A 20575-nucleotide genomic window follows, 5' to 3' on the forward strand; every position below is an offset into this window, starting at 1 on the left:
TCTGAGAGCTTGCAATTCTGGGCCACTTCTTCCAGCCTCTCTGGCAATTCTAGGTCTCCCTGCTAGCAATCCTGATCTCTTCATGGGGTCCCACCTAAAAATTACAGGCCTTTTCGTAGGTCTCTGGTGCTGGCAATCCTGGGCCTCTTCAAGGGACCCTTGCTGGCCATCATAGGCCTCTTCATGAGGCCCCTGCTGGCAAACCTAGACCTCCCAACTGGCAGTACAGACCCTATACATGGGGCCTCTGCTGGCAATCTTGAGCCTCTTCATGGGGTCCCAGCTGGCAATTCTGGGCCTCTTCATAGGGTCCCAAGTCCTTACAAAGAATGTGCTTGCAGTTAAATCTCCAACTACCTGACTGTTGGGATGAAAGGTCGAGAGAGTGAGTCCCTAACTGCAGGTGATCCTCTCTTGACTGGAGGGGTGCAGCGTTTCTGCATCCCCTCTGACCAGCAAAGTCATGCAACCTTCCTGTGTGACCGGCCGCCAGGACCAGGCTTATCGAGGTGAAGAAGACGTCAAAGGTAAGCAACCACCTATTCCAACTCATGCTTGGGTAGGTCTTTTATTCCTTTTCTGCATTGCTATCACTGTTGTTGGTTTCCAAAGCTTTGAGCTGTGGGGAAGGTTAATTCCAATGTGTGGCGTAACTCTATAAATGGGGTCTCAGAAGTTGTCTAAGCAAAAAAGTGCCTCATTTTTTAAATGAAAGTTGTAGGCATGTTCTTTTGCATAAAAAAGGTTATTTCGAAGGTTGTGTAAGTGTCCCATGTTTATTGGAAATGGCGCATCTCGTTGGCGCCTGTTGGGGATGGGTGGGCAGAGTGGCAGCTAAGGTGGCAGACTGTGATTTGATGTTATGCTTTGAAATCTGTCTAAAAACTGTGAGAAAAGGTGAACTCGGAGAGTGATCCTCTCTTGACTGGAGAGGGGTGCAGCATTTCTGCATCCTCTCTTACCAGAAAGGTCATGCAACCTTCCTGCGTGACCCACCGCCAGGACCAGTCTTATCGAGGTGAAGAAGACGTCAAAGGTAAGCACCCACCTGTTCCAACTCATGCTTGGGCAGGTCTTTATTCCATTTCTGCATTGTGGTCACTGTTGTAGATTTCCAAAGCTTTCAGGTGTGGGGAACGTTACTTCCAATCTGTAGCATGGCTGTAATGAGATCTCAGAGGTTGTCTTAAGCAGAAAATGTTCCTTGTTTTTGAAATGAGAGATAGAGGCATATTCTCATGCATGAAAAAAGTTATTTTGAAAGTTGTGTATGTGTCCCAGGTTTTCTAGTCAATAGCACATCTTGTTGGTGCCTGTGTGGGATGGGTGGCCAGTGTGACTGCTCTGGTGACAGTCGGAGTACTGATGTTATGTTTTGAATTCTGCCTTCAAAGTGTGAGGAAACCCAAACCCGGAGACAGAATCTTGAGGCGCAGATGTACCCTTATTCCTTGAAAGGCTGTAGCATTTCTTCATCTGCTTTGTTTGCAAAAGCCAGGCATCCTTCCTGTGTTACCCACCACAATGACCATCCCAGTAAGGTGAAGAAGATATCAAAGGTAGAAACTCACCTCTTCCAACTCATCCTTGGGCAGGTGTCTTTTTTCTCTTGTGTACTGCAGTAACTGTTGTCTTTCAGGTATGGTTGGATAGTGTTTGTGTGGAAAGGCTGAAAGACAGAGAGACCCACTTGAAAACCCAGAGGGAATTCCAAGGTGAAGGTGAACCCCTCTTTTCTGGAGGCCTGCAGCATTCGTTCATCTGCTCTGACTGAAAAAGACATGCAACCATCCTGCCTGATGCATAACCAGGACCACTTTCAGTGAAATGAAGAAGATGCCAAAGATAGGCACTCATCTTTTCCAACTCATGTTTAAGGTAGGTATTACTTTCCTTTTGTATATTGTGGTCGTTGTTGCTTTCCAAACCTTTAAGGTGTGGGCCAGGTTCTATTCAATGTATCACTTGACTGTAGGAATTTGATCTCAAACCTTGTCTAGGCAGAAGATGCCCATTGTTTTTTGACTAAGAGCTTTAGGCATATTCTTAGGCGTCAAATAGCTTCCTTGGAAGATTGTGTAAATGTTTTCTTGGCAACAGCACATCTAATTCTTAGCCGTTTTCTTGTACATTGAGGTTCTGAGGTTTCAGACAGGTGAAGTTCTCTTGTGTGGCAGCCTGCAGCATTTCTACATCACCTCTGACTGGAAAAGCCATGCAGCCTTCTTGCCTGACCCATCGCTGTGACCACTCTCAGTCAATTGAAGAAGAGATAAACACTCACTCAAACTCATGCTTAGGCAAGTATTTTATTTCTCTTGTGCATTGTGGTCACCATTGTTACTTTCCTATCCTTTCAGTTGTGGGGCAGTTTCAGGTTTTAGAAATTTATTTATTTATTTGTGACATTTATAGCCCGCCCTTCTCACCCCAAAGGGGAATCAGGATGGCTTACAAGTTATATGTACATACAATATATTATATTATTAGCATAGCACAATACTGTATAAACATTAAACAGTATATTACTATATTGTACTCTACCACTATATTGCAATATTATTAGCAATATCACATGTAATATAAATATACAATTATACAAGATTATTATTATTATTGTATTGTATTACATTATAATATTATTATCAATATTATCAATAGGGCCTGAGAGCCTGTCTAGGCCTTCAATGTTCCTTGTATTTTGACTGAGAGTTGTAGGCATGCTCATGCATGAAGAAACTTGTGTGAACTGTCAAGGTTTTCTTGAAAACAGAACCTCTTAGTGGTGCTTGTGTTGGATGGGTGGCCAGAATCCCAGCTAAGGTGGTAGTAAAAAGGGTTATGGTTTGTAATTTATCTAAAAACAGAGAAAGAAGATCACCTTGGTCAGGAAGACAGAGATGGGCCCATTTGAAAACCCAGAAAGAAAATCCTGATGCACAGATGAGCCTATTTTGACTGGAGGGCTACAGCGTTTCTATATCCGCTCTGACTGGAAAAGATTGACCAACTGCCTGGACCATTCTCAGTGAAGAAGACATCAAAGGTAGACACTCACCTGTTCCAACTCATGCTTGGGCAGGTCTTTTCTTCCTCTTGTACATTGTGGTCACTGTTTTTGCTATCAAAATGCACAGCATTCTTGTGATTTTGCACAGCATTCTTGTGATTTAAGTCAGCATAGCTGATTAGCAATCTGAAATATATCTAAATGTATATAGCCACATGTGAAGAGAGCATGTCGAGGCAGAGGTTGCTGAGAGGGACATGCCACTCAGCACTGACACAGAACTACTCACATACAGCAGATCGTGGCCCAGAAGAGCAAAGCAACATAGGATCCCTTATGAGGAAGGCTGGACCCTTGTGCTCTGGACTGTGAGTTCACATGACTCTGGCTCCTACTTTTCACAAATTCCCAGTGTCAAGTTTAAATAATAAAAGTAAAGTATGGGTGAGACAGAAGACCTGGACTGGGTGTATTGAGGCTAGACACCCGCCTGTTTGATTCTCTGACTCTTTCACACAGCTGTAGAGGTTCATTAGTGAGAAAAAGAAGCCGCTGGCCCCAGACACAAGAAGCGTTATTTAGTCTAGAGACTCTCAAAGGAAGTATCCGTTTGCACGTGAAACATCTCTGGAATTTCTCCTTCTCTGGCCGATGGCTTTCACACACAATCGTGCCTCTATCCAGACCTCATCCTGCCCTGGTTTGGGACAGGGTCACTTCCATTTGATCCTGGTGGTTAAAAACAGATTTTTTCCCTTGGTTTCTGTGCTCCATTTCCTATATTTGCAGGGTCTCCAGATTCAATTATTTGGAGCAGGATTCCCAAAATTTACAGCTTCATCCGAATTCAGAAATAAATATAATGCCTGCTGATTCATTTTATAGCTGGACAAATATCTATAACAATCTTGTGGGAGGTAAAATCTATATTAAGGGCAGAAAGTGAGAGTTTTTTTCTAGTCTTTTTGGATGGAATGAAAGGCTCAGAGACATCTTCGGATGGGAAAACTCAAACCCGGCTGGCTCCAGGTGCTGGTTATACAAATGTTTTCCATCTAGACGTTTGGCTCCAGTCCCTCCTTTTCTTTTCCCCATGACTCCATCATTGCACAAGTTCACAAGCTTTTATCCGGAAACCTGGATTAGCAGGCACCTGCTTGGATGCTCCCATGCAACCTTATCCAAGCTGGTAGTTCTTAGACTACAACCATCACCATCCCCAACTCATATACTCAATGCAAACACCATAGGAGAGCTGATGTCATAGAGGGGAAATTGCATGTAGCTGCTCTAAAAGGCAAATATTTATATACCAGTAGCTTGCAGAATGTAGATGGCCCATGTGTCGAATAGTTTACATTTTTAATGTCTTTCCCTTGTTGCCAAGCTCTTACTTCTCCTAGTAAGTAAGACAGAGAGGAGCCTAGCTTTTTACAAACAAAGCCCTCTTGTGCCTCTGAGCATGCACAAAATGCTTTTCCACAACCATCTAAAATAGGAATGGATATTAAAACCATAGCTTAGAGCTGGAAGGAACCCCAGGGGGTCATTAATCCAACCGCTGCCATGCAGAAATACAGAGGCTGGATGGCCATTTGTCAGGGATGCTTTGATGATGTATTTCTGCATGGCAGGGGGATGGACTGGATGGTCCTTGTGGTCTCTTTCAATTATGATTCTATAACAAGATCGTATGCCCTGATTTCATACTCATTACACATTTATATTAATTGTGTTTTATGTTTATGAGATGTATATTATGTACTCTTTATTTGCTATGTATTAATGTTACATGCTGTACATGTTATTTTCTTTGAATGCTTTCGGTTTATTAGTAACTCTGAAAGCTGTATACTCGTAACAAATTTATAAAACAGTTTTCAAATAGGTATTTATATAATTTTAAGGAAGGTCCAACTCCACAATCATTGCATTGAGCAGTCTCTTGATTCCAAAGGGCCCAATATATTTGTGAGCCAGCTGTCCTGATTTTAAAAATTCTGTAGATAAGTATATGAATGGTCCAGTTTTTAAATCCCAATTTACTCCATGTTTTAAAACCGTCTTTCTCCTCCTCAAATAAAATCAAGGTGTCTTCAGTTTGTCTGGGTATTTATCATGAAACTTTTCAGTTAGAGATGCACTTTCTCTAAAAATGTGGACCTTTTTTTTATAAATGTAAAGCTTTAAGGAGCCCCTGGTGGTGCAGCAGCTTAAACCGCTGAGCTGCTGAACTTGCTGGTCAGCGGTTCGAATATGGGGAGTCGGGTGAGCTCCGCTGTTAGCCCCAGCTCCTGACAATGTAGCAGTTCGAAAACAATAGTTACCGCTTCGGTGGGAAGGTAACGGCGCTCCATGCGGTCATGCCAGCCACTTGACCTTGGAGGCGTCTACAGACAACTCCGGCTCTTCAACTAAGAAATGGAGATGAGCACCTCCCCTTAATGTCAGGGGAAAACCTTTACCTTTACTAAAGCTTTTTTTCTGTTGGTGGTACTAAAATCAGTGTATGTCTTATAATCAGATTGTTAAATTTGTATGCTGCACGAAGATTTGTGGGATAGAAATATTTTACTGCAGAAATTAATTTTTTCTGTGCCTTGCCATGAATGAACAAAGGGCAGCCTTTGGTTTATCCTTTCCTGTCTGCTTGGGTGACATTGACCGTAGCCTTGCTGGGTAATAAAAGGGGATCAGATCTATAAATAGTTTGGTGTCATTGAAGCTGTGTGTGTCGGTGTGTGTTTGTGTGACTCACGGCCCGTGTGTCAGCCAAAGTTCTTCAATCCAGGAAATGAGAATCCCCTCCTGACTCTGTCTCTTTCCCTTCCCTTCCCTTTCTCAGACCCTGCTCTTCCTTTCTATCTTGTGCCAAAAGGACCAAACAATTGGCCAGGTGGTAGTTTATAGACCTCACAATGTCCTAGCACTGTGGTTCCTAACCTTTTTTTGACCAGAGACCACTTGACCAACAAGGACCACTTTGGCCAGGGACCACTCTCTAACATTAGTACCAAAAGGGTTATAATTCAGTTTTTGGCCAACTTTAGATTCAGGAGAGGGGAGTAACTCTGGAGATCCAGGTTCAAATATCTTCTCGGCCAAGAAACCCCACTTTGGGTGAGTCACAGTCTCTCAGCTTCACTGGAAAGTAAAGAAAACCCCTCTGAATTATTCATGCCAAGAAATACCTGTGAAAGGGCTGCCATGAGTTGGAGACCACTTGAAGGCACACAAGAGTTGTTATGACATCTTTCCGCTCAAAAATGGGATGGGGTGTTTTAATTTGCAACAAAAATGCCTTGGAGGTGGTGGTGGTTAGGTTGGCACAGAAGCCACTGTTTGTTCGCTTCTGCTGTATCTGGATTGAAATGATACAGGCCAGACCAAGGTTTACAGCTCATCTGCTGTCTGTGTTCCTCCGTCTGAATAAAGAAATCATGTCCACAATGGTCTGACACACACTCAGCATGGGTATGACTTACGTCTAGTTTGTCTCACTCAAACAGTATCTACCCCGGCAATCATTCTTCTATTATTTAAGCAAATGAGATCCTGTCTTTTGGTTCAAAGGGGGGGGGGGGAACCATTCAAACAGTGAGACCCTCTGGCTGGAAAAGGTGCAGCTTATTGTAGAATTTATGGTGGACATTCAAGAAAATCCCCTGAAGTTCATCCACTGCAAACTGACAATCGATTTCCAGTCAGTGCAAACCTCACTGTCTCACATGTCGCAGCCACACAAGCTGACTAACAAACCACAAGATGCAACAGCTGTACAGCAGGTTTGCTTGGATGGAGAAGAAGGAACATCTGCCTTTGTGTAACTTCAATTGCTGCAAACTGAATTTAAAAGGGCAAAACTTGCTTGCAGTCCATTAACTCAGGAGGAGGCAAAATCCCAACCCTTCCAGTAATCATTGAGGGTAAATTACCTTTGGTAATTCAATTTGCAGCAACTGAAATCAGCTGAGGACAAAGGGGGAAGGAGAGAGAAACTGGGATGTTTACAAAGCAGCTGAAGAAGTGGGTTGGCAAGCTAAAGTGGCCAGAAAAAGGGTACAAAAAAAATGATTCTCTGCACCAAGAGAAAACATAGCTCTAGCTAAATAGCCTCTCAAAACCATTTCTAGCTTATGGAATGGACTTAAACAGCGCAAACCCTTGGTGTTTCATGTGGTTTCAGCTTCAATTTGTTGCCATTAGAGGGATTTTCCATGCCAGCATTCCTTTGCTTTTTAAGAAAACAGGGGATTCCCATGTCTCTGGGCTGCTCCGCTTTCTAGTTTTGGTGGCAGTTGGCAACCAGGTGGTGAGTGGCATTAGAAACCAAAATGGTTTCCAACATCATTAGGCTCATCTCCTCTCCAGTGATCTCACTGAAATCCTTTTGGAGGAAAGAAACTATGTTTCCAAAGTTTGACTCAATAACAGAAATTACAGACCTGCAGGAATTATGCAACAAGTCAAACCCAAGCCAAATCAAAACTATTTTGCTTCTCCCAGCAGAAACATCCAGGATCCAAAGTGAACAAATCATTTGTTAACTGTCAACATTATGAGCTTGTAAAACAATGTTTTTTCATTACTCATTATATTGCGGGTTGTTTTTCTGCATTGCTTGACCACTGCTTATAAACAAATATCCAAAAGGATTAAAAATGGCATAACGTTTCTAAATTTGAAGAGATATTAGAGAGCCTAATGGGACTGAGTCCTGAGAGTACAGTAGAGTCTCACTTATCCAACATAAACGGGCCGGCAGAATGTTGGATAAGCAAATATGTTGGATAATAAGGAGGCATTAAGGAAAAGCCTATTAAACATCAAATTAGGTTATGATTTTACGAATGAAGCACCAAAACATCATGTTAGACAACAAATTTGGCAGAAAAAGTAGTTCAATACTCAGTAATGCTATGTAGTAATTACTGTATTTATGAATTTAGCACCAAAATATCACGATTTATTGAAAACATTGACTCCAAAAATGCGTTGGATAATCCAGAATGTTGGATAAGCGAGTGTTGGATAAGTGAGACTCTACTGTACATCTACACTGTCAAATTAATGTAGTTTGGAATCATGGGAGTTATAGTCTGATGAGGTATCAACATTGTTTGGGCAAGGATGCTAAAGACATTGTAAAACCACAACTTGCAGGATTCATTTTGAGCCATGGCAGTTTAAGTTATGTCAAAATGCATTAATTCTATAGTATAGAGGCAGTTTGGATCTGCCACTTAGATTCAGACCTAAATCCAGACTGGGTTTCAGAAGAACAAAGCAGTTCTTTTGGAAAGCAACAGTAGCTGAACAGAACAAGGTTTTTTCAAGAAATGTGTTGTCGAAGGCTTTCATGGTCAGAATCACTTGTTTGCTGTGAGTTTTCCAGGCTGTATACCATGTTCCAAAAGCATTCTCATCCAGAAGGAGAGAATGCTTCTGGAACATGGCCATACAGCCTGGAAAACTTACAGCAACCCTTTGTAGAAATGTCGAAAGAAATATTTCTATTTGTTTTTTATTTTATTCTTTTGGTCTGTGAACCCCGCTATGTTCTTTGTTGAAGCAAAGTCAATGTAGTTTCACCCCTGGGTCCACACCTGGACTTGGTGTAATCGCGACTCTACCCAACGCTTGTGCAAAGAATACAAATCTAATTGCTTTCACACTCGCTTGCTGGTATGTTTAAAAAAAATCTTATTTCTTTTTTAAAAAAGAATGCCGGCCTGAGCTGAAATAACTCTGCTTACTGTCGGCCGTCCAAGAACAGCTCGGCCCGATCATAAAACAGTCTCGCACATCCATGCGGTTTGGCGTCTCCAAGCAACGAGATACACAAAACACACCATTGCGCACAGGGCACTGTAAAACCTAATATCCCCCCCAGAGCTGGACTTCATCTGAAGAAATTGTATCACCTAATTAGAACGGAACACAGCAATTTAAAAAATAAAATAAAATAGAGAATAACAAGCCTTTTTCTCCACCTAACCCTGGTTATAAGTTAACATTTCAGCAAAGTTTGGGGAACTTGTCTGAAGTCTCTGTTTGCCGGGTGGCATCTCAGGCCAAACCCTGGATTTTCCATAAAGAAAATTTGAAGGGTAGAGTCATTTCCGAGGCAGGTGCACATCCATTTTCCTCATTGTTTTTTTTACCAAAAGGGAAGGGAAACTTAGAAAATCCATTCAGAATGGGTTGGGTCCTGATTTTGCTCTGAGACACTGGGCTGTTTTACTTGCATGAAAGAAAAAAAAAATGGCTCTTAGTTTTCATGACTTTTCAAAAAATATTTTTGCTTTGTCCCTTTTTTTTGTAACAAAGTAGGCATATTTGAGGCAAGGGTTCTGACCCAGGATACATCACGGTTTCGCCTAGGGATAACCAAAGGTAAACCTGGAGAATCCTGCATGCTCTCCATCATTTTATGGATGAACATATATGTGAGCAAGCAATATCAGACTGTGTTCAAGATGGCCGGGCTGTGGCGCAGCTGGCTAGTAACCAGCTGCTATAAATCACTACTGACCGAGAGGTCATGAGTTCGAAGCCCGGGTCGGGTTAAGCCTCCAACCATTAAAAATAGCCCCGGCTTGCTGTTGACCTATGCAGCCCCGAAAGACAGTTGCATCTGTCAAGTAGGGAAAATTTAGGTACGCTTTATGCGGGAGGCTAATTTAACTAATTTACAACACCATAAAACTGCCAGCAAAACACGAGGAAAAGAATGAGGAAGAACAGCCACCAAGTGGATGGTGAAGCAACAGCTCCCCCAGTGGCCGGAATCGTGAAGCTGGAAAGATGTTAAAATGCCTCTGTGTCTGTCTAAACTGAATGTTGTTTGTCTGTTGGCATTGAATGTTTGCCATATATGTGCTCATTGTAATCCGCCCTGAGTCCCCTTCGGGGTGAGAAGGGCGGAATATAAATACTGTAAATAAATAAATAAATAAATAAATTATGTATATGTACCTTCAAGTCTCCCCATGGACTTCATAGTATTTTCTTAGGCAAGGAATCCTTAGAGATTATTATACCAATTTCTTCCTATGAAATACAGTCTACAACACCTGATTTTCTAAGCACCTCTCTCTAAATGACAAAACTCAGGATGCCATTGCAGTTGAAGTGGAATCAAAAGGCTATCACTGTGCAATGTGAAATGGATCTTGATTCAAGGGTCAGATCAAGAAGCCTTGATGTTGAAAAAAAACCCCTCCTTGTTCCTTTATTCCAGCTCTATTGGACTAGCTGATGAATCTGTTCCCAGTCAACAACTGTCAACAGAACCCATGCTGCACATACAAGGGGGAAGCAGACTAGTTTAGGAGGTGCAATAGTGGCCAGAAGAAAACTTCAAAGGGCTGGGCAAAACTGGTAGGGAGATTTTGCCACTGTTGCTCATCCACCCCACCCCACTGTATATGCTGCCTTCATGTGCTGCCTGATTTAGGACCTGCTGTTCCTCTCTTGTCTCTTTCTGGGCATGCCAGCATAACTGCATAAGAAATATAAGACATGATGGAGCAGCCAGGTGGCACAGAAGAGACGAGGGTTTCCTCCAGTCGAGAGAGGTTTCCTCATCTGAACAGGAATGGGAAGGGATTACTCACCGCTGCCCAGATCGCTCCAAATGCTGTCATCCTTTGATCTGAACAAGAGGAGGATGCTGCCTCCTTGCCATCTGGGCAGCTGCTCCTTCAGTCTCTCCTTTCCTTGGCATGCCAGCCTTCCAATACAATGCTGCTAGGCATCTGCATCTATCTTTCCAGAAGGATTGAGGCTTCCCAGCTTTGCCAGAAGATCTGCTGGGGAAGAGGAAGAGAAGAAAACACCATTCGACTAGTACAAAGGTGTGGCTGCTGCCAAGGTGACTTTTCCTTTACCCCCAACCTCCTGGGATGAAATAGAAGACAATAGTGGATGAGTTCTGGACACAAGCATTGTGCAAGAAATAATAGGAATGTTTATTTCTTGCTGGCATTAGATGAGTATTCCTGCATGGCAGCGGTTGGACTACAGGTCTCTTGAGCTTCTATGGTTTTAATTTCCACCCATGGTTTTGGAAAAGCACTTTGTTTTACAGAAATCCTGGGGAACAAGGAACAATACAATAGCTTAACTGGGCAAGTGAATGGCACAACATGGCAGGCCTAGGATTGCCAAAGATGTTAGAGGCTCAGGCGTCTATAATGCTCCAAATAGCTTCTGCTGAAAACTGAAAATACTGTATTCCCTTCAAAACTGAAAGCGGGCATTGTCTGCGGAAGATGTCTTGCATTTTAAAAAGGGGAAACGGACAAGTATTTTCTCAGCTGGCTTGAACCCAAGTATCTCCTCTTTTAGAAGCGAATTTCTTCTTATGGCTGCTGGGCAACTATTTTTTCCTTCAGCGTATGCTCTCCAACTGTTCAAAATTTAGTAGTTCTGATTAATTCTCTTTTGTTCTTAGTTTACTCCAGTTGTTGCAAACTTGGTACAGAAGAAAAGAGGAAGGGCAGAACTCGACATAATCTTACTTCAGGTCATTGTACTGACAAAAGTGGAGTGAGCAGGGACTACGACTTCCCTTGATCTAAACAGTACACTTCTATTGATGCAGTCTAGAATCGCATTGGCTTTTTTAGCTGCTCTCTCACTCTCTTGGCTCATGTTCTGCTCGTGATCCACTAATATAGAGGCTTAGTTGCGATGCCCCTTTTAAGAAGGGGCTACTTCTGGTCAGTCGCTTTTAGCGGATATTCGTTCTCCCGCCTGAGACTTTCGGAGAAAGCGGCCAGCCAGGGGTGTGTGCGAAAGGGAAGGATCTTTTCCGCCTCCAGTCTGCACACTCCAAAGGATACAGCTGCATCCTTTACATCAGGAATCTGGTTTACACACTGCTTCTTTTTCACCCCAAACCTATTCCTAGACTGAAGCTGACTGTCGAGGCTCCCCATATGAGTCACAGTTGAGCCACTGTGGCCAAACGTGTTCTTGTTTGGTGCATCAGGTCAAAATAACCCAAAAGAAGTCCAGTGAAAACTGGAAAGGTTTAGGGGCAACTGATAGGACTTCTTGTTTTAAATCTACAGACAATGAGCCAATGGATTGAAATGATTTTCGGACTTCCACATTTACTGGTTTGACCTTTGTGGGGTTCATTACACATCTTTCTACACATCTCTAGGTTTCTTCAATCTCTGTGGTCAGCTTCTGCAAGAAGTTTACCTAGAGAGATCACCTTTCTAGCTGACCATAGAGGTCCTGTACATCTGAACCACATCTGCCTTGTGCTTTATTTATTTATCGTGTCAGAAGCGAATTGAGGGTACATTTATAATGCATTTCAAAACACAAACAAAGTTAAAAACTTGGCATTACACGAAATGTCCTTTGACCAGAAGCTGGCCGTTTGGAGTGTCTCTGGTGTCGCTGCGAGAAGGTCCTCCATTGTGCATCTGGCAGGACTCAGGCTGCATTGTAGTTAGTGGTCTCCTCCACACTCGCATGTCGTGGACTCCACTTTGTGGCCCCATTTCTTAAGGTTGGCTCTGCACCTCGTGGTGCCAGAGCACAGTCTGTTCAGCGCCTTTCAAGTCCCCCAGTCTTGTGTGTGCCCAGGAGGGAGTCTCTCATCCAGTATCAGCCACTGATTGAGGTTCCGAGTTTTAGCCTGCCACTTTTGGACTCTCACTTGCTGAGGTGTTCCTGCGAGTATCTCTGTCTTGTGCTGATGCTAAAAATAGTAATAACAATACTCCCAGACATTTATTTATTTATTTATTTATTTACAGTATTTATATTCCGCCCTTCTCACCCCAAAGGGGACTCAGGGCGGATTACAATGAACACATATATGGCAAACATTCAATGCCAACAGACAAACAACATACAGTATAGACAGACACAGAGGCATTTAACATTTTTCCAGCTTCACGACTCCAGCCACAGGGGGAGCTGTTGCTTCACCGTCCACTAGTGGCTGTACTTCCTCATTCCTTTCCTCGTGTTTTGCTGGCAGTTTTATGGTGTTGTAAATTAGTTAAATTAGCCTCCCGCATAAAGCGTACCTAAATTTCCTTACTTGACAGATGCAACTGTCTTTCGGGGCTGCATAGGTCAACAGTAAGCCAGGCTATTTAATGGTCGGGGGCTTAACCCGACCCGGGCTTTGAACTCATGACCTCTCGGTCAGTAGTGATTTATTGCAGCTGGTTACTAGCCAGCTGCGCCACAGCCCGGCCACAGACATGGCACAAATTGTGAATTTGCTACCTAACTTGTTCCCTTTGTAGGTTTAAATGCATCTTACAAACTCCCTTGATGTGTTTGGGAAGTTTTGGGCCCAGACAGTAAGATTGTGCTTGAATAGAGTGTAAGACAATGTACTGCTTCATCCATTCTTGATCCTTTGTCTTTGACCAGTTTTGCAATAAAGGAAGGATGGCTGGAGCTGGGAGCCTTCCCAATGTTCTTTGGGTGTTTGGAAGAGTTTTTTTTAATCTCTGCATGCGGGGTGAGGCTAAGACTAGTCAGGAAGCGGGACCTGTCCCAGCCGTCTCAAGAATTTCCCTCCTTTGCTGGAGGAGAATCAATTTGGCAGGTGCTACCATGGGTTGGGGGGCAGAGAGAGGAAGGGAGGCAGTTGCAACAGACTATATGAATTATCCAGGTAGCACCTGGCAAGGAGGAGCATTTATTCCAGCCACCCAAGAACAATAGCCTGGAACAAGGGCAACATGACTCTCTGTCTGAACTTTCCCTTTCTTTGTTTCCAAAGACTGGAAGATTTCCTTCTCTAGATCTCCAGGCATATTTGCAGGAAGTACTTTACTCATTTTCCCCCCTGCACATCTTGTCCGTCAAAGAGACGCCCAGATAGACAGGTTTGATCCCTGTCAAGAAACCAGTTTTCAAATCACTCAACAGGAACAAGGCTTTTGTAAAACAAATGTATCTTGATTTCCCTCTCAAAGCTGAGCTGCGTCTTGAATTACAATTGGGCAGATCATAAGGATATATTTTTGCTAGGAGTATTCCTTGTTTAAACCAACCCTATGAAATTCATGGGATCACCATAAGTTGACAGGTTACTTGAAGGCACACATATACACATAAGAAATCTCATGTTCATTGTGATCAACATAGTTATGTTCATTTGTGCCAGTAAAGGCTAAGAGAGTGTTAGATGATTATATATATAATTGTACTCCGCCACCATCTCCCTGATGGGACTCGGAGCGCCTCACAAAAAAGCACACAATAGTGCAGAACACACAAAATACAAAAAGATGCATAACAAATAAAACAATAACAAACTAAGTTCACAAAACAATACTTGCAAAAAATAACATGCAACTCTACTGATTAAAATCCAACAATGCAGCAAAGCTGTGGGTATAACAGGCTGTGAACTGTCTTTGTCCATAAAGTGCTAACAGATTCAATTAATGCCTCAGGTTTAGTGAGTAAGGTATTAATCATGGTCTAAAGGCTTGTTCAAAAGGCTTGTTTTTAGTTGTGTCTGGAAAGCTTGAGATGGGGCAAAGTGGGCCACCCCCGAGAAGGCCCTCTCTCTCATCCCCACCAAGCGGCAGCGCTGAGTCCAGGAGGACCCCCAGACTCCTTCTTTGGAGGCTTTTAAGCAGAGGCTGGATGGCCATCTGTCGGGGGTGCTTTGAATGCCATTTCCTGCTTCTTGGCAGGGGGTTGGACTGGATGGCCCATGGGGTCTCTTCCAACTCTACTATTCTATGATTCTATGATCTGTGTCCTCAGGGGCAGTATAACCCTGTCGAGCACAGGGTGCCACCCTATACCCCGCGTTAAAGCACTGAGCTGGAGACCGAAAGGTCCCAGGTTCAAACCCCGGGAGCGGCATGAGTAGCCACTGTTAGCTCCAGCTCCTGCCAACCTAGCAGTTCGAAAACATGCCAATGTGAGTAAATCATTAGGTACCGCGGGAAGGTAACGGTGCTCCATGCAGTCATGCCGGCCACATGACCTTGGAGGTGTCTACGGACAACGCCTGTTCTTCGGCTTAGAAATGGAGATGAGCACCAACCCCCAGAGTCAGACATGACTGGACTTAACGTCAGGGGAAACCTTTACCTTTTTATATTATACTAGCTTTGCCCGGCCACGTGTTGCTGTGGCTTATGGGAATCCTTTGTTGGCCAGGTGGAATAGCAGTGAATAGCCTTGCAGTCTCAAAGCCTGACCATTTTCTGGAGTAGCTGGAGCTTTTTCTTGTATGAACGTAGAGGCATGGATGAGGGTTTGTGTTGCCAAGTTTAGTGTTTCTGGGATGTGTAGTTTTGTTGTTTTGTCCTGGGCCGAAATTTTTTTATCCTTTTATATATATAGATAGATAGGGCCATCTATCAGGAGTGCTTTTATTGTTTTCCTGCATGGCAGGGTGTTGGATTGGATGGCCCTTGGGAACTCTTCCATGATTCTCTCTCTCAAACACAATATAAATATAATTTAAAAATATCCAGGTTTCAGCCCTGTAATCACCAGCTCTATTACAACACTGCTACTCGCACCCTAAAAGCCACCAAAGCCCATGACCAAAGCAGAATCTGATGATGGTAAGTTCCATAAGTTAACATGCCACCCTATGAATCCAAATTTTCTTTTCCTCCTCCTTCTCTCATCCCCACTATACATAAACAATGTTTTACATTCCAGAGCTGTTTTTCAGAACTAACCCCAGCTATCTAGACAGATTGCAGCCCCTGTTGCAGCAATAAATAAAACTATTCCTTTGGGCTTGTTCTCTCTCTTTCTGTGTATATTGGCCAGACTTTGCATAAAAACATAGGCAGGGAATTTGTGTGCAAGGGCCTAGCATTTATGCAAGTGCAAAAGAACCACAGTTTAGTAAAGAAGTGCTGGGTTTTTAAAAAATTTCCTTACAGTGTAAACCTAAAATGTACCGGCTGTAGAGGTTTAGGAAAAGGAAAATACTTTCTATGCTGGCTGATCTCAAAATACAATAAAGCCCCAATTCAGAACATTAGCCCAAATGCAAACCTAATTACCCAAGGTATTACCCATCTAAAAAAGGTTGAACACCTGTTGTAGAAAAAGCTTGGAAAATTTGGACTGGAACTCCCATAATCTGGGAATTGTGGTCCAAAAAGAGTGGAAAGGTTTGCCAAGGTGATAAGGTAGGAGGAGAAAGAAACCAGGACATTTAAAAAGCAGCTGAAAATTGGGATGGCAGAGGATTAATCTGGATTGGCCCCTGTCAAATCAGGACACTTGGAGGGTATGATACAGGGACAAAATAGTCTTGTTTCAATGTCTTTATCTCTGGAACAGCGTTGTGGTTCTATTTTTAAAAGCAAGCCCCTCCTTTCTATTGGACTGTATCCCAAATACGCACAAAACTTTTGCCATGTGTATGTTTTGCTCGAAAGCTTCGGTCAAACCTCTTTCTCGGGGGAGACGGTTGGGTAAGGTTTCTCACTCTGTTCAGGGCCAAGAAGCTTCCTGGAAAAATAGAAAAAGACTTTGGACTCCAAAAAGCACAACACCCTGTTCTCAGGACATCAGATGTCAGAGTTCAGGCCTCATAGTCAACAGGAGGGCTGCTGGAAACAAAGGCGTGGAAGCTGCTGAGAACAGAAACCCAGACCAAAAAAACTGGTTATATAAATATCACACTGTGGTCCTGTCCAGAAATGACTTCTCAATCCGTTATTTCAATGCTGGGAAGGAAGGGGAGAAATACAGGTGGCTTTTGCATTATGGTAGCAAAGACAAGAGTCTCCTGTTTGATTTCTCAAACCTTTGACAGCCGTAGAGAACTGTGGTCTCAGCCGCGAGTGTGGATTCAGGGGTAGCCTTCTGGCAAAATGCGACAAAATGTCAAACCCATTAAATAGTGATGCCGTTATATGGGGGTTGGACTGGATGAACTTTGAGGGTTCTTCCAACTATATGTGTGTGAAACATCAATGAATGCCATCTTTAGGCTTGGGTCCCATTTCCAAAATCTCTCATTATGTCAATTTATTTATCATGTCAGAAGCAAATTGAGAATACAGTATAAAAAACCCCCCCACAAAGTTTAAAACTTAGCATTACAGTAAATGCCAAGAAGTTGACCAGGAGCTGGCAACTTGGAGTACCTCTGGTGTCGCTGTAAGAAGGTCCTCCATTGTGCATGTGGCAGGGCTCAGGTTTCATTGTAGTAGGTGGTCTGTGGTTTGCTCTTCTTCACACTCGTATGTTGTGAACGCCACTTAGTAGCTCAATTTCTTAATATTGTCTCTGCATCTCGTGGTACCAGAGTGCAGTCTATTCAGTGCTTTCCAAGTCTTCTGTGTGTCTAGGAGGGAGTTTCTCATCTGGTATCAGCTATTGATTGAGGTTCCAGGTTTTAGCCTGCCACTTTTGGATTCTCGCTTGCTGAAGTATTCCTGCAAGTATCTCTGTAGATCTTAGAAAGCTCTTTCTTGATTATGTCAATGCAAATACAGTAATCCAATCTGAAAAAGTCCAAAATCAGAAACACTTCTGGTCCCAAGCATTTTGGATAAGGAAGATTAAATCTCTGTTGTGTTTCGTTTTCCCTTGTTTTTCTCGGCTCCTGACTGTGAGTCGGTGTCTAGGTTCACAATTACTCTGTTAGCGTTTGAGGACATGAACAGGGAGCTCAGCTTTCACACTGAACAACACCAGACTTGTCGTTCTGCCCAGCACAGTGAGGGTTCAAAATGTGCCGATCCAAGATCAAGCTTTAGGACAGAGTGGCTTTCCTCCCCATCGGACAAGTTAGAAACAAAACATGACTTGCACTGACATTTCTGGCAACCTAAACCAGACTTTGGGCACATTGACTACATTAGCAAACCCTTTTGTTTTGTGAAGTTGAGTCAAACTCTGAAAGACTTTACAGAAGTACAACTCCTATGATCCCATAGCATTGAGCCAAGATAGTTAAAGTGTTGTCAAATGGTATTAATTCTACTGTGTAGATGCAACATTTGTAACTTTTTCAACCCCTGGCTGGACTGAAACTTTCATTCTCGACCAAAGAATTGGACTCAAACACATCCGGAGTCCACCAAAGACTGCAACATCGGAAGAAGAAAAAATACAAAAACAAGAAAACAAAAATGTTTTTTAAAGAGGGTTCAGACATGGTTTACTTATTTGTTTTGACTTGAGCTCAATCGCCTTTGAGCATTTGTCATACCACATCTGGGAGAAGGCCGTTGCAAAGCCTTAAAGGAAGGGAAATTGATTTGAAAAACACAAGAAACTGCCCAGAGCATCCCCGAAATCTTCTGATTCTGGCTCTGGTTTTTGCCACCTTGCCTCTTTCCAAATAAAAACACTATGATTTTTTAAAATATTTGCATCAAAACTAGGAACAGAGAGAAAGTCAGGGAAGGGAGGGCGAAGAAAGCCAAACAGGAACAAAATGAGCCAAGGCTCCATCAAAGTCCAAAGCAGGAGGCGATTACTTTTGGAAAGGAAAAAAAACCTAAACAGTAAGCAAGCTGTAAAACATACAAAGTCAGACAAAACATTTGGCTGCAGTTTCAAATAGTTCTCTGTCTGAAAGGCTAGAGGCTTATAAATCATAATGCGAATCACTCTCCTCCCTGCATCCCTTCTGCTAAGAGATGGCCAAAAACATGGGCTGATTTTCACTCCCAAAATAAAGTTGCACATGACAACCTGCATCTTTTATTTATTCAACTGCATTTTGTAGATTCTCCACACAGCTGGAAAAGTTCACAGAGCAACAGACACATGTATAAAAACAAGACAGTCCCCACCCTTAGGTTTAATAAAATCTATACACATAATAAAAGTTAAAATATGTATGTGTATATATGGCTGGGGTATCCACTTCCACAGACAAGCTCCCACTTCCACAAATAGTTATAGCTCCCACTACCCAGGAGACACCAATGGCCCTCCCTCCAATGACATTACAGGTTGTAGAGCGTGCGGTGAATATGTCCAAGATCCCTGCTAATGTCCTCCACAAACATCATCCTGCCCACCACCCAAGTGAAGGCTTTCATACCGGGACAGTTTCATCCTAGATTTTTTGTTTTTCCTCCACCACGGACATTGCAGTGTTTCCCACAATGGGCCTGGAACTCATTTGGCACACAGAACCCCCACGACCATCAAAAAATACTGGAGGTCTTTGGAGAGATTTATAGGAATTGTACTTCACCTACATCCAGAGCGCATTATGAACCCAAACAATGATGGATCTGGACCAAACTTGGCATTCATACCCGAAATACCCAAATTTGAATACTGGTGGGTTGTGAGGGGAATTGGCCAGGACATTTTGGAATTATAGGTACTGGCATGTGTAATTCACCTGCAATCAAGGAACACTCTGAACTCCACCAACAATGGAATTGGACCAAACTTGGCACATAGAGCCCCCATGACCAGCAAAAAAATACTGGAGGCCTTTGGGGAAAATTTACCTTGATATGCGGGAATTGTAGTTCACCCACATCCAGAGAGCACTGTGAACCCAAACACTGATGGATCTGGACCAAACTTGGCATACATTCCTGATATGCCAAATTTTGATTACTGAATGGGTTTGTGGGAACTGACCTTCCTTTCTGGGAGTTGTAGTTTACTCACAACCATGGAAAATGTGACCTCCATCGATGATGGGCCTGGACCAAACTTGGCACACAGAATCCCCATGACTAACTCAACCTACTGGAGGGATTTGAGGGGTCTGACTCACCTTAGTGGGAGTTGTAGTTTACCCTATTGCCAGAGAGCACACTGAACCCCATCCATGTTGCATCTAGAGCAAACTTGCCCAACATAACACACTTTTAAGTACTGATGGAGTTCCTTGGGATTAACCTGGCATGATGTCGCATTTATATTCCGACCTTCTCACCCCAAAGGGGATTCAGGGCGGATCACATTGCACACATAAAGGCAAACATTCAATGCCATGACATAGAACAGAGACAGAGACAAGACGCAGGCACCGGGCTGGCCTCGAACTCATGACCTCTTGGTCAGAGTGATTTGTTGATTTGTTGCAGCTGGCTTGCTTTCCAGCCTGCACCACAGCCCGGTCCCAGCCCGGTTAATCTAAAACCTTATGCATTTTGTAAAATAAAAAATGACTTTTTCAAATAACCCGGGCAATGCTGGGTACCCAAGTGAGTCTTAAAATAAAAAAAAACATGACTTGACATGAAAGGAAGAGGAGAGGAGGAGGGAAGAGGAAAACAGAGCAACCTAGGCACAAGTTCTGAAAGCAATGTTTTTGTCATGACCAGATTTAATTGTAAAAAGCAGTGCAGATTACAGGAGGGACCAAGAACATGTTTACAGAGATAAAATGACTGCACCAGTTGTGTTAATTTCTGGAGATGTCAGCACTGGTGATGGCAGCACTCAATTTAGGATGCACCTACACTTTGGAAGTAATGAAGTTTTGACACCACTTTAACTGTCATGGATCAACACAGGGACTTCTAGTTTGTTTCGGCAGAGAAGGCTAAAGACATTGTAAAACAACAACTCCCAGGATTGCATAGGCATTAAGTTGTG

At 43.0% G+C, this 20575-nt stretch overlaps 1 protein-coding gene across 2 annotated transcripts in view; it reads left to right on the plus strand.

The window, feature by feature from the left end:
• The first annotated feature begins 2871 nt into the window (after window positions 1–2871).
• ankrd65 (ankyrin repeat domain 65) overlaps window positions 2872–20575 on the plus strand; it is a 136228-nt gene continuing 118524 nt past the window's right edge. For both annotated transcript variants that reach the window (XM_062965845.1, XM_062965846.1), the window contains exon 1: window positions 2872–3046. The gene's annotated coding sequence lies outside the window, so the exon portion shown is untranslated. The remainder of the gene's footprint in view (window positions 3047–20575) is intronic.

This window comes from Anolis carolinensis, unplaced genomic scaffold (genome assembly GCF_035594765.1).
Source record: "Anolis carolinensis isolate JA03-04 unplaced genomic scaffold, rAnoCar3.1.pri scaffold_15, whole genome shotgun sequence".
NCBI lineage: Eukaryota > Metazoa > Chordata > Lepidosauria > Squamata > Dactyloidae > Anolis > Anolis carolinensis.